The sequence below is a fragment of the Cyprinus carpio genome, chromosome A6, assembly GCF_018340385.1.
Source record: "Cyprinus carpio isolate SPL01 chromosome A6, ASM1834038v1, whole genome shotgun sequence".
NCBI classification, from domain to species: Eukaryota; Metazoa; Chordata; class Actinopteri; order Cypriniformes; family Cyprinidae; genus Cyprinus; species Cyprinus carpio.
Genome location: NC_056577.1, coordinates 16,066,754 through 16,086,674, shown reverse-complemented (window position 1 = coordinate 16,086,674; position 19,921 = coordinate 16,066,754). Strand labels below are relative to the sequence as shown.

The 19,921-nt window shown below is 36.0% G+C and overlaps 1 protein-coding gene across 3 annotated transcripts in view; it reads right to left on the bottom strand.

The window, feature by feature from the left end:
- The window catches only part of tgfbr3 (transforming growth factor, beta receptor III), a 102,956-nt gene that overhangs the window by 64,942 nt on the left and 18,093 nt on the right, over positions 1 to 19,921 (bottom strand). The gene's annotated exons all lie outside the window — the stretch shown is intronic.

Below are 19,921 nucleotides of genomic sequence, written 5' to 3'. Positions count from 1 at the left end.
CTATAATATACTTTCTGCTCATTACCAAGACTCCTACCCATCTATCCTTTTCAACAGCCTCTACAGTCTCTATAATCTTCTCTCTCTTTCCCTAAATGGACGATTTATCCTCTTAATCACTTTCAGAAAGCAAAAAGGCTTTACACGGTAGTTCCCTCCTATGTCAGAGACTCCTCTAATTGGCCCACATTCGAGGAGGTCAGCGGGCTGTTACCACAGAAACAAGTGGTGATATGTTTGTACCGTAGAATCGGAACAGGCACACGCTCTGAGCCATGACCTTGAAACACAACACAGAAAGAGATCATGGAATAATGAGGAGAAAAACACAAGCGCTGTGTGAAGATAACAGCACCTAATGATACTGTTCAGCCACTGGTGATGAATGTTAAACATGACCCTCTTGGCACTTACAGTGAAATGATGGCCGAAAGGTTCAAGGTGCAGTTCAAGACTTGTCTGGTCTAATTCACCGCAGGTCATTAGATTCACATTCATGTTTAGGTTGTGCTTTAATAAGATGTGCACCTTCCAGCTGAAGGTCAACTTTAAACACAGACATGCCAAATGGCAGCAAGATCACAGGGGAGGATGAATGAAGAATGTTTCTCTTGAGCTCAGAGGTAATCAGCAACCAAATCTAGTAGATGAAGGACCCATGAGGGTGAGTGTGTGTGTGTGTGTGTGTGTGTGTGTGTGTGTGTGTGTGTGTGTGTGTGTGTGTGTGTGTGTGTTTGTGTGTGTGTGTGTGTTGTGCTGAACTTGCAGACAGAGGTCCCTACAGCTATGCTTATGTCTCTCCTGCCAAGAGAAACCAAAGGACCATCAGCCGCTAAAGATGAGCAGACTCAGACAGTAAAGCCAGTGTGTCTCCAATGAGTCTCAAAGAAAAAAGATACAGTGGGGAAAGTTTTCATTCAATTTCATTTAAACTGTGTCACATAAAAACTATTCTGATAATTGAATAAAAAAAAAATATATTATTATGTAATTATCTACTCATATTATTATCCGGACTAAGTTGATCTAACCAAAAAGAAAGAGCAAATCATTATTACTAAAGAAATAATTTTAGCAAACTCAAACGTTCATTTTAGTAATAATAACAAAAAGTTTGACATTTGTGGATCAGTGGATTTTGAGCAATATTAACATTGAATTTGTAAAAATTAAAACTAGTAGTAAAGTAAGTGTTGGCTCATTTCAGACTGAAAAGGAATGAAACTGGGAGGATTTTCCAAACTTTGATTGGTCAACATAAAGGGATACTCCACCCCAAAATGAAAATTGTCATTAATCACTTACCCCCATGTCGTTCCAAACCCGTTAAGGCTTTTTCGTCTTCAGAACACAATTTAAGATATTTTGGATGAAAAGAGCGTACGCTCTTCTGTTACAGCCATGCTGCACGTAGAAAACGTATACTTGTGGCGCGGCTGACACAGAAGAGCATACACTGCTTGAGTTCAGCGGATATTCTCGAAATTGGCACTAAGGTTGATGCGGAGAGACACAGAGGAGACGAATTGTTGAATAAAGTCATTATTTTTGCTTTCTTCGCGTACAAAAAGTTTTCTTGTCGCTTCATAACGTTGTGGTTGAACCACTGATGGCAGATGGACTATTCTGACGATGTCTTTCATACTTTTCTGGACCTTGACAGTGTATTTTACAGTCTATGGGACAGTCTCAAGCCTCCCGGTTTTCATCCAAAATATCTTAAATTGTGTTCCGAAGACGAATGAAGCTTTTACGGGTTTGGAACGACATGGGGTTAAAGTCATTAATGACAAAATTTTCATTTTGGGGTGGAGTATCCCTTTAAACCCATGCTCTAATTTTAATATATTATTCAAGCGCTTATTCATTAAATCACACAGGTTTTTGTAATTAATTGTAACCTTAAAATTTGTAATCGTGATATTTTTAAATCTCCAAATTAATGTGGAAAAAACATAAAGGCGGTATTAATGAAGACTAATGTCAATACTGATACTGATGCCTTTATTAAATGGATTTTTGTTTTCAATTTCTAGGGATCACATGAGTAATTATACCCATGATTAAAAGTCAGGTCTAAATGATTAGATATTTTATTTATAATTTTTTAACAATTGCAAACAATAGTTACATAAACCATTATAAATAATGTCACTTTTATTTGTTTGGGGATATTTCTGTTGCAGCTGCCTCTGATTAAAGTTAATTTTTCCCTATTTTAAAGTTAATTTGGTATTAAATTTCACTTTAAATATAAAATTATCATGTGTTATAAGCATTAACTTGCATGTCACGCTTATAAAAGGCTTTTACACATATAATTTAATGTTATAAATAAATAATTGCACACGTGCAACTAATCTTGCCCCAACACATAAATTACCCCGACGGACACTTCCCACAAGGCCACGAGGGCTGTCGTCATATCAGTAAATGTGTCTGACATGTACGTCACAAACCCTGACCCTGACCCTGCCTGAATATATAGCCAACAGTGCTTAGAGGTGTCTGACTGATTGCCAAATGCAAGGATTTTTTTGACAAATGGCAGCTTTAATGCTCACATTCCTCAACCACACTGAGTGACACATGTAAACGCACAAACTCTTTTCCTGAGGATGTGATCTCCCATGAGAAGAGCTTGAGAAAGCTTTCCTGCAGGTCTCTCTTTCTCTCTCTGTCCAGAGACACATATCATTCACATTTCAGCTCCAACACGACAACCGCACTGCGATAGTGATCAGAAAAAAACATCTGGAAGCTATTATAGTGTGTGTGTGCATGTATGTGTGTGTGTGTGAGAGAGAGAGATTCCTCTCTTCAGACATTGGCACATGTATGTATTCAGGTAAACAGAGTGTTATGTAAAGACAGATTCTAAATCTGACTCAGAAAACAGATCTTTTAAATTATTTGAATATTTCCCAGTATTACTTTTTTACTTCTTGATCAAATAAAAGAAGCCTTAGTGAGCATTCAGGACTCGGACGACCTTTAAATTTGTTTTTTCCTTTCTGCAGGCTCTATCGGGCTCACATAACCCTTGACGTCAGCTTGTTGCGCAAGCAAACTGCACTTTGATGTGCTCTAATAGGAACAGCCATTTTGAGATCAAGAATGAAAGGTTTTAAAATCACAGATAAAGAGGTTAACAGTCACATGTGTGTCTTCAGTACTCCATCCTCCTCCACTGCCTCCTCTTCCTCCCAGCGGAACGGAGTTTGTTGCCTGTCTAACCAACGGCATCACGCCTCCATCCCTCACCAATGTCTGAGATCACTCATACTCACTTTTTCCTTCACAGAGTGAACAGAGGAACAACAAGCACCAGCCAGCCAAAGTCTGGAAGACGGCCAAAAGATTACAGCTCTTATTGGGCAGCCATGTTGTTTCTTTATTTAACTGCTTAGGGGAAAGGGCTCACAAGACAAAGTGCTTCAGAGACAAAAATACGGATGATTGGAGAATAATAGAGGGAAGCCGGACATTTGTTGTGTGACTTTCCAACAAAAATGGAAATGAAATCAGAGGTCATAAACAAAAGTGTGTTCCCATTCTGAGGAGAAGGATGTTTTGAAACCATGCAACATACCATTAAAAATCCCATATTTTAATATGGATATTTATTTTAAAAACTGGTGGTCTGGGGGACAGTTTTATTCTAAATTGATGGGGTAGAATTATTCTTTCAAATTATCTTTTTTTTTTTTTGAGGACTATAAAACATAATATATTTATTAAAGAAAAAAATTGGTGAGTGAAATAAGTCATCCATATGCTCCCCAACAGCCCTAAAAGCTGTCTCTAGACATTATTTTTATTCTCAGAGCTTATAATTTGTTATAATGCTGAATTTTCTCTGTGATTCAGTTCACTTTTACAATAATAATAATGTCCCGATATGTTTTACATGGACAGTTATTCTTTTAATGATGTCTTGATGCTTTCTAAACTCCTGAAATGTGTTTGTTTTTTTTCCCCTTAAAGGGTTAGTTCACCCAAAAATTATGAATCAGACTAAAATTATATCATTAATGACTCAATGTATTTTCAATGCTTCAACAAATTCTAACTGACCCTCTGATGTCACATGGACTACTTTGAAGATGTTTTTATTATTGAAGATGTTTTTATTACTTTTCTGGACATGGACAGTATACCGTACATACATTTTCAATGGAGGGTCAGAAAGCTCTCGGACTAAATCTAAAATATCTTTCCGAAGATAAATCGGAGGTCTTACGGGTTTGGAACGACATGAGGGTGAGTCATTCATGACATAATTTTCATTTTTGGGTGAACTAACCCTTTAAATCTAAACCTGGAGCCATATTGCATCCGTCTGCAGCAGTTTTGAAACCGCATCAAAGACCAGACCACAGCCAATCTACATTGAGAGTTTGAAGAGCGCAACATGACAATACATCATTGCTACGATTGACAGAATGACCATTTCTGACAAGATTTTCTAGGTGTGAAACTTCTGTCCACCACAGATTAGTTCTGTCTTCACTTTCTAAAACTGGGATATTGAAACACCACATTCTCTTCCTTTTAAAACTTGACATGCCTACTTACTGTGTTGCCTCTTTTGTGGCCCAAATGTATTCTTCATCAAATACAAATGGTGGATGTTACAAGAAGTATTACTTCACAATTAGTACACTTACAATTTTACAATATTTACAAGAGTGATTGTCATTGAGAACAATCTCAAAATATGTACCTGAATGTTTGTCTGAACTAAAATGTTTATATTTATATGTATCAAAGTATCTGACTTTCTTATAAGATTAAGTTGATCTTATTTTATGAGAAATGTTATCCTCTGGTCTTGTGTCTGTTAACCATAAGTGTAATTGATGTTGGTAACACTTTTTAATGAATACTGTGGTTAATAGCTAGTGCATTACAAATGCTTTTGTATTATGAAAAAAATGACAAATATACTATAGATTTTTAAAACTAACTGTCATTGACCAATTTAAAATGTTTATTTGTTGTATGATTTGGAAAGTTTTATCTTGTATCTGACATTTTATAAGTTGATCTTATGTAATAACAAATGTGCTAGTCTTGACTGTATTTTCAATCATCCAAGGTGTAGTTGATGTTGGTAACACTTTTTAATGTATTTGTAGATAATCGTTGTAGTGCATTACAAGGCATTTGTGTCATCTAATTCTCTAAATTTAATTTATGAAATTGAGATTTAGAACATTTTGTTGTGCCTCTGTGCATGCATTGTTCTCTACCCTGACAATCACTGTTCTACATATCTCCACAAGTTTTGTCCTTTGTCTGCGTGTCTATGCTCCCTCTTTCAGTGAGCAGAGGACAAACTGCTGTTAGGGTCTGTGGCTGTCTGCTAGCTCCAAGCTGGACGCCCCCAGAAACACAGGAATGAGAGACATCGTTGTTCAGTTCAGCAGACCTGAAGGAATGAAAAACAGCCAAGCTCTCTCACACCTTAAAGAGCTCAGCTTCAAAACCCAACACTTCTGATGCACCTCTGATCTGGTTTCTGATGTTATATTCTACCAGCTCTACACTTTGATCCTCAAAAGGTTTCTTCTTCATCCTTATGGAGATTTCGTCCCCTTGTTTCGCCCCTATAGGGGGGTTTAGATCTGGTACCCTGTAGAGCTGCTTTGTTCCAATGTCTATGTGTCCATAAATTGCTAAATAAGTGAAACTGAATTTAAATTGTCATATCATAAAAAATATAGTTATCCTTGATCTTGAGAAATCAAGAAAAAGTTCACTGTACTATGAAAATATACTGAAACTTTGACAGCTCAAAATCTATTCAGCCCAAAAATGTAGTCAGTCGATTAAAATCGTGTCATTCCAAAAAGATGAATGCATTAACATTGACTGCCCACATTTACACATTAACACCTACTCTGTGTTCAAGTCAGTGCAAAGTAATTAAGACGCAGAATTGAGAGAGGGTGAAAAATGCTAATGTGAAAGTAAATTAAAGCCCATTTGGACCCATTGTCCCTGAGGAGGTTTGCTATACTTGTGTAAACAAAGAGGTGTGATTTTAATATATTCGCTCTGGGATTTCCATGAACTTTTTAAGCTTTATTAATTTTCATTAACATTACCAGGCCTGAAAAAAATATCACAATTTAAGTTTTACATCTAAATTTAACCTTTGTGGTACCACCACAAAAATGTAAGAATATTTTTAAATTAATAATTCTTGATTTGTAAAATATAATGTACCTTATTCTATTTTAAAAAACATTTTTAAATATATTAAGCTGTGTAATAAAAAATTAAAAATAATAAAAAAAATAACATAGCTGGAGAAAAATAATGTAAAATAATTAGCGCTTTGCATTAAGCTTTGAGCAAAGTCTCAGGTTTCAGATTTTGTCAATTTTATAATGACAGCCTTTAAAGCTGCAGTCTGTAACTTTTTTTGGTTAAAAATGATCCGAAATCAACATTTGAGCAAGTACATAACCAGCCAGTGTTCAAAACTATAGCCTTACTTTAGCCCGATTCACATCGGTTATCTTATAATAATGTTTTCTAATTTGAGTGGTACGGGTAGGTGTTCGCGGAAAAATTCGAGCATGGCACTGCGTCATTACGTCATGTCTGTAAACATAAAGAAGTTGTCCCAGCTACTAGGCTATCACATGTGAGGATCCTGCAGGTGGAGGATCGTTTATAGCCTTTTCTCACAACAATAAAGTATAACAATAATAACCATTTGCACGGTTTGATGTGATACGAGCTAACTGATCTTTAGATTAAATCACCATTGGTAGCGCGATTTATTATAATGCTTTTTCCTCAGTTGGTTAGAACAAATGTGGCTGTATTGTTGTTTTATATGTGCATTTGATTTTTTTTTTTAGTTTTATTTTTTGGTTTGTTTATTGAATTATTTATTATTTGATCTGTGATTGCGAAGTACAGTAAATATCCACACCGGTGCAGGGACTGACAGCCACACATACTCCTCCTCAAAACATTAGATTCATCCGCACTGACTCACAACCCAAGCAAGAAAGATAATTCTGCAAAAAGCTGCAATTGCAGGTTTTTAAACAGAGATGGCGACAAAGAGGCAAAACTTACGAACTGCAGCTTTAATGTTAAATTACCAATAGTGATAAAACTTTACAATAAGGTTGTACTCACTCAATCAGTACTTCAACCACAGAAAGATGTCAATAAAACCCCTTGTATACATTATCTCACAACGTTACATTTAACTCAGGGAGCCATTCAATAAACACCTTAGAAAAAAAATAACCCTAGAGATGTGTATATTACATATTCTTTATATTTTACTTAACCTGTTGTCTTCATTATTTAAAGTATGTTTGCATAAATCTGTCATGAAAATATGTTTTTATTACAGCCACTATTTAAATGTTTATATTTGAACAAGAACAAAAAAATAACAAAAAAATGAAAAAAACAAATAAACTGCAATTAAAGGGGTCATATGATGCGATGTCAATTTTTCCTTTCTCTTTGGAGTGTTACAAGCTCTTGGTGCATAAAGAAGATCTGTAAAGTTGCAAAGGATAAAGTCTCAAACCCAAAGAGATATTCTTTATAAAAGTTAAGACTTGTCCACACACTCCTAATACACCTCGTTTAAACACGCCCCTACATGTCTATGTCACTGTGTGGGAAGATTTGCATAACACCGCCCGAATGTTCACGCAAAGAAAGAAGGCATAACTTTTATTCTCGCTGTAGTATTGTTGATGCCTCCGCCGCCATGTTGTGGAGAAGCTGTGTGTTTCACTGTGAAAGCGAAACTACTTTGTTTGGCCTTCCAAAAGAGGACGATATCGGCTTCGTCATGCTTAGAGCTGATCCGTGCTGGTCGCAAATAAATTTGATTAATTACTTGTTTATTTTTGGTTTTAGTTTTCTGCTAAATGAAACTTTTTATTTCAGTTTTGGAAAAAAAAAAATTTGGTGCATCACTAGTAAATATTTTAATTTACTTTTTACTTGATATTATACAACATTATCTTTTTAATATTTATACTTTTCATTATAACGGACACTAATTTGTTAATGACCCAATGACACCCAAACACTAACACCATAAACAATATGTACTTCTCACAAATAACCTTTTATAGCTCCAGAGCAACTGTGTAATGTAAACACAAACTGTGCTGGGAAAAAACGATCGTGACAACCTCCCAACGCCTGTGTTGCCTTGCAAAGACAAATGTGTTACTGACGCCCACATGCACCTGTTTCATTGATGCTGAATGACAAACCCACACCACATCTGTTACTGGGTCTACACCACACTTTTCTGACAACACACAAACAGCTCCCAGCCATTTACAGTAAATTCACTTCTATCTCCACCATCATCATTATCTTGCTTACTTGCAAAAATACTGCATTTGCACCTTTCTACAGAGAAACCACACACACACATCCTGTCACAAATTCTCAGGTGGGGAAATACAAACAATGTCCGAAGTCACAGTTGCCAATTTAATGACCTGAATGTCAGGTTATGTGCAAAACTGAGCTCCACTGTTCTAAACATATGAAACAATACAGCAGAAAATAGAGATGGTAGAACAGTAGTGAGTGTGAGTGTGTGTGTGTGTGTGTGTGTGTGTGTGTGTGTGTGTGTGTGTGTGTGTGTGTGTGTGTGTGTGTGTGTGTGTGTGTGTGTGTGTATACAAAAGTAAGAGTATGAGAGTGTGCATCCACACATGCACGTGTTGTGCCACCCCATTGAGCTCATGTAGCGAGAAGCATCGACGCGTGACTCTCCAGTGCTTTACATACGACCACGTGTGTGACCTTTCATACTGTACAACACAGAAACTATTCACTGAAAGACGTGAAAGGAAGAACCTCTGCGCCTGATGTGGCTCAAAACCATTTTTGTTGCCCAGGAGAGCTTTAAAGAAATAGTTCACAACACAGTGAAAGCTACATCACTGTTGTTTTAAACTTACTTTCTTCTGTGGGTTCCAAAAGTAGAAATTTTAAAGATTGTGCTGGTTGCTCTTTTCCATACAATTACAATGAATGGGAACTGAATATTTCAGGCTATACAAAGGAGTAAAAGCACCATTAAAGTGACATAAAAGTAGTACATGTGACTTGTGCACCATATAAGTCTTCTGAAGTCTTTGTGTGATGACTAAACCACCTTTTAAAGTGACAGCTCACCAAAAAATGAACTGAAGAATGATATATTGAAGAATGTCAGTTTGAGCAACTGATTATTTTACTAGACTAGAATTAATGATTTCTACACAAACTGAACATTGTTACTTCACTCTCAAGAACATGTCAAGGAAAGCAAGGCAGAATTGAAGAATGTCAGTTTGAGCAATTTTTTTTAAGGTAAGGCAGGGTTTTTTTATACTGGTAATATAGCACAAAGTAGCCAGACCACCTTTATGGTTATTTTATGGTCTTTTGTTTCATTTTTAAAACTTGAAAGCCTTAGTCCCCATTCATTGTAATTTGGAGGAAAAGAGCAACCAGCACAGTCTTCAAAGCTTCTCCTTTTGCTTTCCACACAAGAACACTCACACAGGTTTCGGAATGATATGAGGGAAAGTAAATGAAGACTTTTCATTTTTGGGTTAAGTATTGCTTTAACAGACAGCAGAAAGTGGAGTGGGATTCTGGCACTTCCCTCTCACTTCACTTATAATACGCCACAGTTTGCTTTTATGTCCACAGCTCTTCTGAGAACTATTTCTGCTTTGACGCAGATGAAATCTTCAGAGTAAAATAAAAGAGGGTTATCTCAAACCGCAGATACTCATAGCAGCGTTTGAGCATGGTAATTGATTCAGAAAGAACAGCAGAAGCAGTTGATCAGAGACTTTACTGAATTTAGAGAGTGAGTGAAACATGGCGAAGAGTCATAAGAGGTCTAGCGACCATTGAGAGGCAGGAAATGCTCTTGTAGAAATTCAAAACAAGAACATTTCTGGCATTGAGAGTACTCAAATTACTTCTAAAGTGCTCACTTAAACTGAAACTTCCAAGAATAATACTTGATTCCAAGACACTTTTGGTAACAGGCCAAGGGCCTGGAGTAGGGCACAGGAAGTGATGTTAATCCCTCATTGCCGTAAAACTAAATCTTACACAGCATTTACTCCCTTATTTACCATACACAAAAACATCACTGTTTTTGATTCGCATTGCTCCTGATTGTAAAAGTCAAGAAGAAACAACAAACCTTTAAAGTTTTAATAAATGTTCTTGTACTTATCAATCACTACGTGCACATTATTTAAAACAATGTCTATCTGCATATCTTTTCAGTCATTTTTTTATGATACTAATCATATTATTACTATTTAACAACTATGTAATAACTATGTAATAACTTGCCTCTGAAAGATTCAGCTGTAACAGATAAATTCAAGCCCCACCCTACATTTTTTTTTTTTTTTTTTTTTGAATATTGTGTCTGACTTCAAATGTTAATAACGCATCAAATTATGGTAAAACGGTTTGTGAGCGTCAGTTCATGTTAACATTAAATGCATCGGCTGTATTTTCAGACACACCTTAGACAAAAACAGTGTTCATGCTGAGTTATGTTACAACCTGAAACCTGATCATGTGTAGCAAAACATTAAATAATATGTTTTTAATTAAACTAAACCACAGTAAGTCAGGGCTCATGACAGTAAATAGGGAACAGAGGCGGATGTAGGCTCCGAGGGGTCACAGATTCAGAATGGTGTACTCAATCAACATAAACCATAAGGAAACAAATTTTGTTCCCATTTTGAATAAGGGATTATGTCCAATCCTCCAAACCTTCTGCCTCTTTCCTGCTCTATGAAATTCCCAGGCTCTGTGAAGCTACATCAAGCAATTTTAATGAACACAATATTCTCCCTAATTGTGTTTTTATCTGAAATCGCTAGACCTGCACTGCTTATACTACTGTAACTCATTCCAAATCCAGACAGAAGCCACAAATACAGGAAGCCAATGCACTCTTTCACAGGGAATAGAGGGAGTTCAGTTCATCTGTCTGCAGATGAAATATGGTTTCACAAAATACCACAGAGGAGCAACATGTAGGTAAAGAGAGGAGGAGAGATGGATGGATGGAAGACTAGAAAGGTAGTGGGAGGTAATTCTGCATAATGTTAGTAGAAGTAATAAACTTTAACATCAGTGTGATGTATGTATCAAATACCAAAAGAAGCTCTTTCAACATTAAGTGGCTGAAATGCAATATACGCTACCTGGTCTCATGGCAAAAACATACATGATTGCACTTTTTCGCGAGACGCGAAATACGTACCAATAAGTACATATCACTGCAGTTTCCAAAAGAAATGAACACTAGAGGCAGTAAAACTCAGTTACCTTTTATTCCTTTTCACACAAACAGAGTTTCGATTAATAAAGCGGAATTTTTGCACATTTACTTGAAGAATATTATGTTATGACTTCAAAACAATTTTAATATGCTGGAAGGTTTGAAAACTGATGCTTTTGAATGTTAGCATCACACATATCCAGCTTAATATCTATGGGTTTGCATAGACGATAGGTTTGTTCGGTGGCTCACAGAGTACAGAGACGTACTTGAGAAGGGAGGAGCTCCAGTTTGAATTCCATGTAACTACAGTTCGACAAAACAGTTCAAATCTGCATAAGGAAGTTCAAATGGTACGGCTGCATCAACAAATGTGTTTTTATATCAGTTCTGCATTTGTTAACACTATCGGGTAGGTTTAGGGTTGGGTTTGGTGAAGAGCACATTTCCAATAAGATAGAGCCATAAAGATTTATGAGACCAGGTTGGATATACGGTATGTATCTAGTTTTTCTCTACATTTTTTATTTGGATTTATATATATATATATATATATATATATATATATATATATATATATATATATATATATATATATATATATATATACATTATATATATATATATATATATATATATATATATATATATATATATATATATAGATTGATTTATTGATTTGTTTGTTTTTTTAACATTCTGCCCATGCGATATTGTCCAATGAAACAACATTTAGATTAAAGGTAACGAAAACAAATATAGTGAAAGTAGGCTATGTTATCCATTATGTGCAAAAAAGGAGGTAAAATCACATTAAATTCTAATACTGTAACATTACAACAAATAAACAAAAATAATGCTTTTTAAAGCAGAAGTTCAATTCACTAAACTAAAAACAAAATAAACACAAGAGCACAAATTAATTGTATTATATTTTTGATTACCCCATTACTGTATACTGCTATCTGCTATCATAAAATTGTCTATTATTCAGATGCGCTGGTATCAAACTACTGTATATCTATATAAAATGTATTGCATCATACCATATCTCTTATAAAGAATATATTGATATACCACCCAGCCCTACCTACAGTCACATCAAAAAAGCTATCTAGCTCTCTAGACTTTGTAAAAAGCAAGATATTGGGCTCATGATGGAAAGAACAGGAGCAGAAGACTAAACTAAATCCTTCAGAGTAAGTAACAGTTTGTTTTATGTCCAAATATGTTACCAGGTGTATTTTTGCGTGTGGATAAAGGGCTTTAAATGTGTGGGCAATAGACTTGTGCCGGTATTCGGTAATGCGATATATCGCGGTAATGAATATGCACGATATTGTTATCGTGGGCACTTCTAAATACCGTGAATAATTATATATTACAAATGATTCAGAATTTGGAATGCATTTTAAGAATATTTTTTCCCATCAACTGCTCAAATGCACAACACCGCTGTATGCTGCTTGAAAGAAGCGTGCGCTCTGATGTAAACAAGCACGTAAGAGAAGCACATGGAGGAACACGTGAGAGACGCGCTGAATGAAAGCACATTTACTCTCTGACAGCAGATGGCGCTAAAATGCAGCCCTCACTCTGTAAACCCCATAAATAAATCAGATGCTAATTTCTAAACCACATTTAAATAATTTTAAATAGCCATTCAGATTTGTGGATTTGCTATGGTGTTCATCACAGAGCCAAATATTTAAATATTTAGACTTAATAGGCTTATATTTATTTTCAAACTTTTTTTTTTTTAATCTGGACTACAACATGCCCTAGATATTGGTTTAAAGTGTTTTGATTCTTTAATGTTCATTCACACTTTACATTAGGGCTTCTTTAGTTAACAAACTGCCAATGAAAAATTCTTCTGAACATTCATTAATCTGAGGTATTCCAATATTTAATAACACATTGTTAAAATTGAAAGTTGCATCTGTGTTATTTAATGAGCTAACATGAACTAAGACATATTTTTTAACAAAGATTAATAACTTCTATAGCAAATGTAGCTATTGCTCATTTTTTAGCTGTGCATTTATTGAATGAGCACTATGCGATGTACAAACTGATTACACTATATTTTATGTATTGCACTGTATTTTATGTAAAATCATTTTCTATTTTTAAACTGTCTTAAATTCTTTTTAAGTCAATTTAAATAAATTAAATAATTTTCAAAGTTCTTAAATTGCTTTAATTAGTTTAATCTTAAATTAGTTTTTTTTTGTGATTATTATTCTTCATGATTTTTTTTTTACTTTCTTTTATGTAAAGCACTTTGAATTACCATTGTGTACAAAATGTGCTATATAAATAAACTTGCCTTGCCTTGAATGTTAATGCATTAAATAAGGGTTAACTAATGAGGTCTTATTGTAAAGTGATACCTATTGGTCTTTATAGTTCTTTTGCACTTTAATGTGTAAAACTTTTAACTTTATATATATTTTTTTCTGTATTGCTTTATTGTATTTAAATGTTCAGTTATTTTTTTTATATAAGAAAAAAGTTATTTAACCTGTTATACTGTATTATGACCACTTTTTTGAAACTAAATTTCAACACCGTGATAATACCGTATACTGTGATAAAAGTATTATCAATTAATCGCAACAGGAAAATTTGATACCGGCTTATACCTAGTGGGCAAAACGTAAATTTAAAAAAAAAAAAAGTTCAGGGACAACTGTGGCATTGAACAGGGTTTCAGATGTTCAAGTGCGTATCAATGGGGACACATCTTTCATTTTTCAGGCAGGAGGAGAGTGAGGGGAAGAGGCAACTCCAGGGTCAAAGCACAATTCATGACCGTCGTTACTAGTCTAGAGAGACAGCAGAACTCACAAAGATTTGGGAAGAGCTCATGTCTTTCCCTCCATCCCGGTCTCATTTTGTTTCTCTTTCTCTCACCGGTACTATTAAGTTAGGTATAAATCAATGTTCTTTGAAGTAAAGGATGAAATGGCCTTTTCCTAAAGGAAAGGAGAAGAAAAGAAGAGAGGAGAGGAAGACTCTCAACAAACAGGTCGACAACTGCTCCATACAGACCTGCACATGTGTGTGCATGACCGGCTTTAATGTCCACCCTGCTGAAACATATAGTCCACCTTTACTGCTGACACACATAAAATAGGAATGTATGCATAGTCATACATCAACATGCACATGGCAAAAGAGATAGAAGAGCAGCTTAGCCAACACACAAAAACAAGAGTACAGCCATACATTTTAATAAAAATCAACCCAGAAAAGTAGCCCAAAATTGAAGACACACCCAAATACAAAATACTGCACTAGGCCACCAAGGTCAGTTCATAAGGCAATGACAGACACACAATCTCTATTCACACTTGAATAGCCATTGTTTTCATTGTCACCTCATTAAAATCATCAAAATCAATAGTTTCAAACTCAAAAGCACCATGGAACAGCAGGACATTGATCCTCTATTCAGTCAGGCAGGGAAAGAGTGTGTTACAGTTATACTTGTACAGTTTCCTGTAGCGCCTCTTACCGTAATGGCAAACTAAACATTCCTCTGACCTCACTGCATTGTCAGCATAAGAACAGCACTACTTGCTGACTCTTTAACAAAGGGGTGCACAAAGGGGAATGCCTTTTCATTAGTTTTTAGCAGATACATACAAGTTTTTTTTTTTGCTTTTAATCAGTAAACACTGATTAAAGTCTTTCTTTGAGGTCCTCTGCTTTACTCAAGAACTCTAGTTCTCATTTGAATGTACAAGGAATTCCTTGAAAGAATACATTTCTTAATGAAGATTTCTTATGAGTACATTTTGGTTAAATATTGTCTGTACTGTTCACCAAGAAACACCGGTACCGAAACCCATTGCCAAAATTGACCTTTATGACTGGTAAGTATCGGGCCGAAGCACACCTCGGGAAATCAGACCATCCGATGAGTGCATGAATGCAGCAGTTACATTTGCACTGAAGGAAAAGCTATGTCAGCTAGCAATGGATTATACATATACTTACTTATGAAAATACCATAGATGGCTTGAAAAACAAAAATGTGAACCTGGACCACAAAACCAGTCTTAAGTCACTGGGGTATATTTGTAGCAATAGCCAAAAATACATTGTATGGGTCAAAATTATCAATTTTTCTTTTATGCCAAAAATCATTAGGATAAGATCATGTTCCATAAAGACATTTTGTAAATTTCCTACGGTAAATATATCAAAACTTAATTTTTGATTAGTAATATGCATTGCTAAGAACTCATTTGGACAATTTTAAAGGCGATTTTCTCAGTAATTTGATTTTTTTGCACCCTCAGATTCCAGATTTTCAAATCTCTGCCAAAAATTGTCAATTAAGACTGGTTCCTGGTGGTCCAGGGTCACAAATAAACTAAACATTGTCGCAGTTTCATCATTTAAGCCTTTCTATTATTGTCGTCAAAAAAAGTAGCCAATCACAGACATGTCTATCGAGTGCGTGAACACAATAGCTAATCAGAGCCATTTAAGGATCCGCTCAACAGCACTCAAAATGTTAGCGGGAAATGCTGGTATCTTGACATTTTTTAAATTTTAGTACCAACATCGGTACTTTTGACAACACTAGTTTCTATCTTCTTTTTATTCAGTCACAGCAATAGCTGGATGCCTTTTCCATATTAGGGATTTCCTGAAGTGTCATCAGCTCTTTTACTTCTGTGATGCATACATGGGGGTTCTGCACGAGGGCGCCCTCCAGCTTCCAGTATGAATAAAATAGACATTAAATTTTTGGGGAAGTTGTGGCCTTGTGGTTAGAGAGTTTGACTCCTAACCCTAAGGTTGTGGGTTCGAGTCTCAGGCTGGCAATACCACGACTGAGGTGCCCTTAAGCAAGGCACTGATCCCCCAACTGCTCCCCGGGCGCCGCAGCATAAATGGCTGCCCACTGCTCCGGGTGTGTGTTCACGGTGTGTGTGTGTGTGTTTGTGTGTGTGTGTTCACTGCTGTGTGTGTGCACTTTGGATGGGTTAAATGCAGAGCACGAATTCTGAGTATGGGTCACCATACTTGGCTGTATGTCACTTCACTTCACTTTAAATGTGTATAAAGCGTAAAATTTTGGGGTAAAAATAGGAAAATAATACTTCTCTCAAAAGAAATTTGAAGTAGAGATACGATAATCCATGTTTTACTTCAGTGTACAGGATTTTTTTTTAATTTTTTTTTATTTGTTTTAAAAATCACATTTTAAATCGCAAATCACAAAAAACCAAACCGAACAGAAAACTGTGGTTTAAAAACCAAGGTATATAATGACCCATGTGCTAACTGTCTTGTTGCATCCCTGCCAAGAATACAGACGACTTTGCTGTTATTAGTACTGTAACTAATAACTTAAATTATTGTAGTTACGTAAATTAGTTTGTGTTTTGTATTTACTAATATTTCTGTATACTTTAAACTTTTAAAATATTGTTCAATTTAAAGATTTTTTTCAATTAAAACGCCATTCTTTAATGTCATCATATTTGCAGCTCTTTTTTTAAGTATCATTTCAGGCACTGGTATCGTAAAAAACCCAAATGAGACCCAAACCCACACGCAGAAGAGTCTCCTCTGTAACAGCACTTGAATAAACTTGAGGCAACTGTTGTCTGTAGCACATAAACAGGGAAGGAAAGAGTCCAATATCAGAGTAAACACTCCAAGTCCTGCGGCTATTTGGACAGTGATTCTTCCCCCCACCACGGCAGCTCCTCTACTAGGACTCTGCTCAGATAAACAAAGACGTCATGTTTCTCCAGTCAGTGGTGAGAGTCGCCACTTTCTCTCTGAAGATACGCTCCAAACCTTCCGAAAGAGCTGAAACAAGCAGAGGCCACTTAAGGGGATGTCTCAATGATTGATGGCACCCTTGACAGGCCTGTCAGAGTGGGCACATACGAAATAAAGGTCAAGTGTGAGTGTGAAAGGAAAGGCACGTTGAGGGCATGAGCATAAGAATCAGTGTTTCACAAGCAGAAAAACACTCAAGAGGGCATATCATCATCCCTCTTAAGATCAAAGGGCAGGCAGTCAATTAAAGACAAGTCAAAAGTCAGGCCTCCTTCTTGCATGCACAGAAAAGTCTTTGACTCAGGTGAAGATACAACAGGTTGGATAAAGTGTGGAGTTCTGATGAATAGAATCAGGATAAATGTCCTCATCAGTAAGGCTGCACCAAATTGTATTATCGATTAGCTGGGTCTTTATGCTTTGCATGAAGAAACTCTGTTAGTGATCTCACTTCACAGTAGCGAAAAATGCATTTCACACAGAACACATTTAACAAGCGTACACTGCACTCATTTAAAAACTTGCCTTATTTTGTGTCATGTGTCCTCAATAGTTATACTGAAACTTATTCTCACAAACCCACACACACATAGCAACGAGAGCTCTTTCTTGACTACATGTCAACAAACATCATGGAGAAAGAGGTGACCCTCCCATTTGACTTATTTCATTGCTGAACTCACGCAATTGTATAGCTGGCTTTGGCAGTCAGGACACCCCTGAGGACTGATCATTTCAGACCAGTTTGAAATTGGTTTTAAATCTATCATTGCATCTGAGACTATAGGACACATTTGGCAAACTGGACACATTTGTTGCGTATCAGTTGAAGGCACAACAAAAAAAGTGACAAGCAATATCATTTACATGTGGTTACTAGTGTGTTATAGGTGATTGCTTATTTGTCCAAGTTAATAGTGGTCAATTTTCTGACAACGTAATCTTGCTCGGTAGCTCACCTGGTACAGCACTGCATTTGTAATGAGTCCAGTGAAACACAAATCCAGTAGAAGCAAGCACAGTTGCTTCAGTAAATGCATTTTAATCGCATGTTTGGTCTTATTAACACTATAACACCAAGTACTACATTATTTTTATACGCAATAGAGCATTTACTTTTCAGCAGCACTCATCAGACTCATTTCAGAATTGACGCAGTAAGTACAATAAACCGATGCAACAAATGTTGACAGCTTCTGTGTCAAATAAAACTGAATCCATTTTTAGCACCACTCACTGGACATTTTACCAATGTAATATCATACTGCAGAAATGTCTTTCCAATAAGCCTAGGTTTTAAAATCACTACTACATTAAGTCCCTCTTCAGTTTAAGTCTACAGATTTTTTTTACCCACTTTATTGCTCGCCAGGCAAAAATCATTAACAAACAAGTCACGTCTCCTCAACATGCCACATGATTTGAGGTGTCACCTATATCCATAGCAAGTCCTGCACTGAAGGTTAACACTTAGGATTAGGGTTTGGTCAAATCGCTAACCCTAAAATGCTTCCCTTATCAAGGATTTACTCCCCAGATCAACAACAACTGGAAATGTTATGACTTTTTCCAAAAACCATTCAATCTTTGAGGTTATTCAGAAACATATCTTAAGACGGAAGGTAAGGTAACATAAAAGAAACGGCCAGGAAAAGCAAGGCACAGCCCCATAAATATTTTAGGACCCTACAATGTCTGAGCGAGAGACTCCTCATCACCTGATGTGCAGAGAAAATCAAGCTCAGTAAAGGTGAATGTGTGTTGGACGGGATCGAATGGAAAAATCTGCAATGAAACAATACAGTGGTTTGACAAAACAGATCATCGCAATTCTACAATATAAAATTATTTTTAAAAAAAACTGTATATACTGTATGATGATTTTTTTTTAATTAAGAGTAAAATACTCTTAAAATACTTATCCTTAATCTTCATCCAGTAAATCATTAATAACTGGAACAGCCATGTTGGGCGAATATTGTTATGGTCAATGGTGGGTCTCTGAGTCAAAATTTCAATTTACATTTATTTGTATAGCCCTTTTCACAATACATATTGTTTCAAAGCAGCTTTACAATAAAAAGCCGCTTATCAAGTGTCACAAATGGTAAGTTAAACTAAGAACAAAAAAAGTCAAGATCTCAAGAAAACAGCTCTTTATGCCGAAATCACAACAAAAGTCACTTGAAATATCAAGAAAGCAAAAAAGCTCTCTAAAGGCTTCCACAGAATTGCATCAAAATACAAAATAATAAAAGAAATTGCATTTCAATTGGATTGTAGATGTTTTCCCATGTCATGTAACATAAGTAACAATTTTATATATATTTATTTATAAATTGTGTATAGATATTTCAGATTTCTTCAGGCAGACTTCTACTTGTTCTTTGCACAGTCGGTATAAAAGGAGTTAACTGTAGCTATGATTCTTCCTCTCTTTTTCAATGAATTCACGGCACGCTCCCTAGACCTCTCCAAATCTTGTGGCCTGTGTTTTTCGTTTTCTTTTCTTTTTTCCGGCACTATATGAAACACAATGGAAAATGCAGGGTCACCCCAGCTGTTCTCCATTAGGTTCCTGGCTGAGGTCGTCTACACACTCACTTACTGGCATAACGGTTGTGGTGGAGGGGAAAGAGATATAGAGAGAGAGTATCAGACTGACTCAGAGAGATTGCGAGCTGCGGTGTAGATTGCAGTAACCTGTAATTAAGCCAATGGCGGGTTGCTGTTGCTATGTAAACATCCCTACAACCTCTCCCTCGTGCCAACACAAGAGCA